Consider the following 8,030-nt stretch of genomic DNA (forward strand, 5'->3'; position numbering starts at 1 on the left):
TACTCAACCTCAGAGCAGCTTTTTTTTTTTTTTTCTTTTTTTTTACCATTGATCATAGTATTCTTCCTCACAGATTGGAAAATGAATTAAGGGAACAGCCCTCTCCTGTCTCAGATCCTATTTGACCGATTGTTATCAGTATATACACTACCGTTCAAAAGTTTGGGGTCACTTTTTAACTCCATGATCGCTCCTGATTTTTTTTCTTTCTACATTGTAAAGGAATGCTGAAGGCGTCCAAAAAACGCATTAATCTCCTTTGAACAGTTAATGGTGAGATGTGTCTGCTACTTATGCTCTGTAAAGACTTTATAAGGCCTCTAATCTGAGGTGCTGTTAATTTGGGCATTTTTTAGGCTGATACCTCTAAATGAACTCTCCTGCGGCAGAGGTACAGTAGGTTTGGGTCTCGCCTTCCTGGGATGGTCTTTATGTGAGCCAGTTTAATTATGGTGCTTGACGGATTTTGCAAATGCATTTGACAATACTGTTCTTGCAAGAACTATTACAGAAGGGCTGACCTCTGTGTTATAAAATAACAACTAACTGTTGTTTTTGTTGTTGTTAGATAATTACCTAATTCCATAGGTGTTACTTTATAGTTTTAAAATCCCCAGTATTGTTGTAGAATGTGGAAAATCAATCACTAAACAAAAACAAAGAAATTTGCAAGTGACCCCAAACTTTTAAACGGTAGTGTAGATTTAATTAGTGATTATTCTGCATGTTCTCTGGTGGAGTTTGGTGTTCCACAGGGTTTAGTTTTAGGCCCACTGCTTTTTCCCCTTTACATGCTTACTCTGGGCAACATAATCCATAAGCATGGTATAAGTTTTCATTGTTATGCTGACGACACACAGTTTGTAACAGACCACATATGTGTAAAACCATATGTGTAAACCATATGTTCCTCGGCGGACATTACACAAACAAACACATTTACATGGGCTTTTGGACATAGCAGGTTCCGCATTCGGGTTGTTTTTAAGAGGAAAAGTCCCCACAGCGTCCCTGGTAGCCGGAAGCCCATAACTAGGCAACCGCCTGTTACAAGTTACATGTCTCAGCAAAACCAGATGAGAAAAACCAGCCTGCTAAAGTTGAGCAATGCGTAAAGGAAATAAGAGACTAGATGCTAATTAACTTTCTTCTGCTTAATCCTGATCAGACAGATGTTTAAGTCAGAGGACTGCATGGAGCTAGAAGCAAGTTTTTAGATCACACTGTAACTTTAGATGGCCTTTCTGTTCTGTCTAGTGCAACAGTAAGAGACCTTGGTGTGATTATATACTTAGTCTTTCATTTAAAGGTCATGTAGACAATATCACCAGGATAGCATTCTTTCACCTCAGAAATATTGCCAAGTTAAGTAATATATTGTCGCTAAACGATGCAGAAAAACTAGTTCATGCTTTTATCACCTCTAGGTGCAGGGCCTATTGCAACGCCTTACTGTCTGGGTGTTCAACTAGGTGGATAAACAAGATTTAGCTAGTCCAGAATGCAGCAGCAAGAGTTCTCACTAGACCCAGACTTAGAGATCTGGATATTAACACCTCACTTTGTAATTTGATTATGGACTTTTTGACTAACAGACCCCAGCATGTTAGGTCAGGCCACATCTGCTCCATTACCGTCACACTCAACACTGGAGTACCACAGGGCTGCGTGCTGAGCCCCTTCCTTTACTCCCTCTTCACCCACGACTGCAGGCCTGTGTATGGATCAAACAACATCATCAAGTTTAAAAATAAAAAAAAATTAAATGAAATAAAATAAATAAATAGACAAAAGAACAAACATTTAAGGAAAAAGAGGGAAAAAGGGTGGGTGGGTGGGGGGGGGGGGGGGGGAGAATATAGTCACAATCTGCTTCCGTACCTGCTGAAGAAAAAAAAGAGAAAACAACAAAGGACACAACAGCAAAGAAATTGCAGCCACAACCAACATCTGTATGATTCGCAGTAAATCATAAATCCTAAAACCTGTTAAGCAGCGCACATAATAAAATATTTTGAAAAATACATTTTGTTTTGAAGCAACAGCAAAAACAGTGTGTGTGTGAGCACCTGTTTGTACACCAGTGTAAACGTTTGTGTGCACACCTGTGTGTGTGAGCGTGCTTGTGTTCATAAGGTTCCTCCATGTAAATGTTTAATAGTGTGTGTGGGGAACCACAGTCCTGCCCCGCAAGGCATGGAGCACACACTGCGGAGACCCGGGCCCCAGACATCCAGAGGCCCCCCAGAGCACAGGAGTCCCAGGAGAACCACCCCAGTGCAGACGCCCCAGGGGGCCGTGGCGACAGGACCGCAGGCTCCGCCGGCGGCCGTCCACTCCGAGGCAGTCTGGTCCCTGGGTCCAGAGATGCCAGGGCCCCCCCAGCCGGTGCCCAGCCAAGCCAGGAGAGCCAGATCCAGAGCGAGAAACCACCAACCCACCAGCGGCCGGGGGCACCCCACAGCTAGGTGTGGTGGCAGAGCAGGGGGGGCCTGGGATGTTGAGTGAGGTGGAGTCGAGAACCTGACCTGACACCTGAACGTAGACAGCCAGGCACACATATACACAAACATACATTCCCACCCTCATACACACAAACAAATATTCACACACTCACACATGTAGACACACAAAAATAGACACAGTACACACACTCCCACTCCCCATATATGCAAAATCCTCCTGGAACCAGGCACCGCCACCCCCGAAGGGGTGCTCAGTGCCTGACCCCGAGGCTGGACCCACTTCCCTTCGCTGCGGGGACAGAAATACCCCCCCGGTCCCCGCAGCAGCGGAAAGGACCACCAGCCCAGACCCCGACCGAACGGCCAGCTCCTCCTCTCAGCCCCCGGCCCTGGACCACATTCAGTCGACTCCCAGACTACATAGAACAATAGACACCCAAGTTAGGCCCGTCCCTAACCTGGAGAACCTATCCTGGTCCACCAACATCTCTAGCCTGGTCAAGAAGGCTCACCAGTGCCTATTCTTCTTGAGAACACTTAAGAAGAACCAGCTGTCCTCAACTACTCTGGTGAACTTCTATCACTGCGCAATAGAAAGCATCCTAACCAACTGTGTCACAGTTTGGTACGGAAGCTGCTCTGTTGCTGAGCGTAAGGCACTGCAGAGGGTGGTGAAAACTGCGGAGCATATTATAGGGACTCCACTTCCAGCCATTGAGGACATTCAAAAGAAACACTGTGTGCGTTGCGCACACAGTATTCTTAAGGATTACTTGCACCCTGCCCACAAACTGTTTTCTCTCCTGCTTTCTGGTAGGCGCTTCAGGTGTCCCAGGCCAAGAACCAGCAGACTGAGGAACAGCTTCTTTCCCAGAGCTGTCTCCTTATTGAACTCTGCCCCCCACTGACACCTGCCCACACCTCACACACCCCTATACTCTTCCCATTACCATTACACTGTTTAATATGGACTGCACTAAAATGTACATACCTGTTTGAAAATATGCACAATACATTTGTAAACTTCTGACTGAGTATATATTTGCACATGTCTACTTGTAAATCCCTGTCCATAGAAAATAGCAACCTGTATATTATGTTCATATCTATTTGCAAATTCCTGACTATAGTTAATAGCAACTTGTATATATTGTTTATCCATTGTAAATTTATAATTATAGTTACTAGCAATCTGTATATTATGCCCACACAATATCTGAGTGAACTGCTAGTGTCTTACGATCTGCCACACCTACTTCAATCAAAGGATGCAGGCTGCTTATCAGTACCGCATATTATGAAAACTACAGCTGGGGGCAGAGCAGCTTACATAGCCTTAAAGTTATGAAATAGCCATCCAAATAGTGTTCGGGACTCAGACACAGTCCCGAACACTATTTGGAACACTGACAGTCTCAGTGTTAAAGTCCAGCCTAAAAACCTATTAATTTAATCAAGCATTTTTATAAATAGATTTGCATTGGGTAAAGAAGCAGATCTGGGGGACTCATGGACGTATTGTAGAATATACTCATGGAGAATATTGCGGTGAACTGGTATGTTTAGATGCTGTCTTCCCCACTCTTGTTGATCACTCAGGTTTGTTGACGGTGAGGTGTTTGTTTGCTTTTCATCTCAGGGAGCCCACATGTCTGTGTTTCCTTCTGGCTCTCCCTTTTAGTTATGCTGTTATAGTTAGTCCTGCCGGAGTCTTGCACTCTACACTAAATAAACACTCTACACCATGTGACCATACCTAACTGTACCAATCCTGGTACCCCGCTTCTGGTTGGAGATCTCGTCACATGGATGCCCCGTGTGACTCTTTGGGATGCGTCTGGTGTTTGGGGACGGTTTCACTCTACCATAAAGATTGTCTGATGTTGATCAACAGTCTACTCGACTGATGTTGACAGCTGTTTCTCTGAAGACTTGATTTGGCTGCAGTTGCTCGATAGTTCAGGACTGGAATTTCAAGTCTACCTGAGCCTCCAATAACTATCTGAAGTCCATATTAACATCAATAAACATCAACAATTATAGCTGAACTGCCTGCCACCTAACACAGTATGAAGGCAGATCAATTCCTGACTCTGTTTTACCCAAATGAGGATGGGTTTCCTGTTGACTCCAGTTCCTCTCAAGGCTTCTTCCTATTGCCATCTTAGGGAGTTATAATTTAATTTATTTTTTACCTGCTTAAAAATTAAATCAATGAGGAAACTATTATAGTCGAACAATGCAATAAACTACATAGTCTTTTGTATAGAAGAATAATGATTATGTGCAATTAGCTTTGTACTGTACTAAATTTGTACTTTAATTACAGAAGGTGTATTGATCTGCCATCATATTTTTCCCTCAAATTTTTAGATAATGTAAGATAATACAAATATGTGTTTTTGTTCATGTGTGACTGAAGTGGAAAATACGCTGGTTATAATATGCAAATACAGGGTGGATGCACAATAACTGCATTATTTAAAGAAACTTAAACAGGATAAAAGGGCAAGGCAATTTCAAATGTAGGACAGACACGCGTTTAATAAACAGGCTATACTAGTCAGGGACTGAATCAATAATGAAAACAGAACCAATTGTTACAGCATACCAATCAAAGAATAAGCAAAGGCTGAGTAATGTAAATGGTAAAATACAAACAAGATTTTCAGTGAAAATCCAGCTGATTAAAAGTGTGGTGACTGTGATACCTTTATTTGACTTTTTATTTCACCCTTACTCATATATCTTACTTGATTTTTTTTTTATTTAAACACTAAACTAAAACTTGTTATTTTATGGTGTTTCTATTCATTTAAATAAATTATAACCTGTTCTAACTTACAATACCTGCACTTAATAGCATTTAATCACTACACCTATGGCAGAGTTGGTCTTCTGTACCAAAACCTTTGTTGTTGACTCTTAGGTTTTTGATTCTTGTGGATTAGTGTGTGGGCTCTGAGTTACTGATTGGAAGGTCGGCGGTTCGAGCCCCAGCTTTCCAAACCAGGTTTGGTGCTATTGGGCCGTTGAGCAAGGCCCTTCATCCTGTCTGCTCCAGTGCTCTGACTTATCAAAAAATACCTGGGATATGTGAAGAATAAAGAATTTCCCTGAGCAGTGATGTATATTTAAAAAATAAAGGCTGAACTTGGAAGGTAAGCCAATCAAATGGCAGTCTTATTTATGTCTAAACTGGTCAATGTCATTATTAATACTATACGTCTTTATTAAATTCTGGTTGTGTCTTGCTCTACTCACCAGGCTTGTTTTTGAACGTGTCCAAAAAAGTGTAATAGCTCCATGTCAAGGGAGAAAATAGTACGTCCTAACCTATTTCCACTGCATTCCTCCCTAGTTGTACAAGTTCTTACTGCATTTACCTTTTTTTTTTTTTTTTTTTTTACAGATGTAGTGGAAGCATGACTCAGTGTGACAGAGGCCTTACTAAGAAAACATGATAATAAAATACTGTACACAGGCAACTGGCTGGTGACTTGTCAGTCCAAATTAGAGGTCTGCGCGGGACTGTTTTTGTAGTCCCGCTCCCGCCCGCTCCCGCGAGGTTTTATCCCGCACCCACCCACTCCTGCTATATATCACTCTTTGTTCACCCGCTGCTTGCTTAGAATAATTTTCTTCCCAACCCGACCGCTCCCGCTAAATGCTTATCTGTTTCTAGAATCTTACATTTAACCCGAAAGAGAGGGATACCAAAAAAACTGTAGGTTGTACAACAATATATTTTATTTTTATTCTTCTTGTCAAGAATGGTTAATACGGAAAATGTGTTGCAGGGAAAAAAAATTACAAACAATGTACAAAATTGTAGCATACTTATTATTTTTATTCAAAATATAAATGTGACATTTTTTGTCAACATCGTAGCTTAGGAAAGGTGTAGCTGAAAACAAAAATTACATCTGCCAGATATTCTGTTTAGAAAGGGTGTCGGGAACGGTATATTATTAGACCGCCTGCTTCCGTCCAAATTACACCAGTTTCCGACTGCTACCGCGTTTTGTTTGTAAATTTATTCCCGCGCCACAAAAAATCTTGTCGGGTTCCGCAGGTCCCACGGGAGAGCCGTGGGAATGCAGACCTTTACTCCAAATAGCCCAAAATTAGTATGAAAAAATATATACTAAATGCAGTTGGCCTCACATCCATCCAAAGACCAGGTCCAGAGCTTACATAACTAATATTTAAGCATTGTCATTACTTTGCCTAAAGGATATAGACATTTAAGACATTTAAAAAAAAGACCTAGACATAAAGTGTATAAAATGGTAATTAAAAGATGATGATCCCACTTTGGAAGATTTCAGATGATTGCAGAATATTGATTGATCGTATTGAAAATAACCTTAACTGAAAATAAGTTTAAAACGATATTGTGTATTATTCAATAAGTTCCCTGTAAGGGTTCCTTGAAAATCTAATTTGCTGCACCCCCAACCAGGACAAAGCCAATTGTTCAATACTATGTTTATGTACATGCACATGGTGTACAAAAGCTAAGAGATCAAGATTCACTGGTGGTAACCTAGTGAGGGTATAGAGGCAGGACTGGGTATGACTAGCTTGTACATTTAAGTAAGAGAATGCAAATTTCTCTCTCTTGAAAAAAGACACAGTTATTTTAGAGAATATTTGTTTCACAGTTATGTTTGCATACCCAAGACAAGAAATCTTATCGTTGAAGTGTAGAGTTTGTTTTATAATATTAAAAAAATAAGCTATTAAAAGCATAGCTATTACGAGCATCTCTCATTCCAGAAGCAGTTGCGCATTCCAAAACACGCGTAAATCTAATCGAAATTTTCCAATAAGAAATAATGGAAACACAAATAATTTGTTCCACAGCCTAAAAAAATTAATACGTAAAAATAATTAATACAAAATATAAAGTAAAAACAAATTAACCTGCACTTTACCTTAAAAAGAAAGTACAAAATAAATCCAGAGAGATAAGTGTTTATGCGCACAGGTGCTGTGTGTGTACAGATCTGGCCATTAGGAGCGCACATTTCGAGAAAACGAGTCTTGCTGCGGCACTGCGTGGCAAGCTGTGAAAATTCTGTTCATTACCTGTAGGGGGCAGTCATGTTTCAGTCTGAAGTATTGTGTGTCTACTGAAGCCGAAAATGTGTTATCTCCCATTGACAGCAAGCGACAGAGCTCATAAATGTGTCGAGCTCAAACTGTAAATACTGATATGTATTTATTCTTCATTTTCTTCTCTCCTTCGATGATGATACTTCTTTGATTGCGCTTTCGCCATTTAGTATTATTATTATTGTTATTATTATTATTATTAGTAGTAGTAATGCTCCGAATTTATTATCGTTATTATTCTCATTACCATTGTAACGCACCCGCGTGTGTGCAAAAAGATGAAGCACAACTAAGAACACAAAAATGTATGATAAGTATATACCAGTATTGTTTTTTTGTATATATGCACTTTAAATATACACTAAACAATAAATACTGCCTTTTGCAAAGTGAAAGTGAGTTGCGCATACACGCTTTTTGATCAAAAGGCTAATTGAAGGGTTT

The sequence above is a fragment of the Clarias gariepinus genome, chromosome 12, assembly GCF_024256425.1.
Source record: "Clarias gariepinus isolate MV-2021 ecotype Netherlands chromosome 12, CGAR_prim_01v2, whole genome shotgun sequence".
In the NCBI taxonomy this organism is placed as follows: Eukaryota; Metazoa; Chordata; class Actinopteri; order Siluriformes; family Clariidae; genus Clarias; species Clarias gariepinus.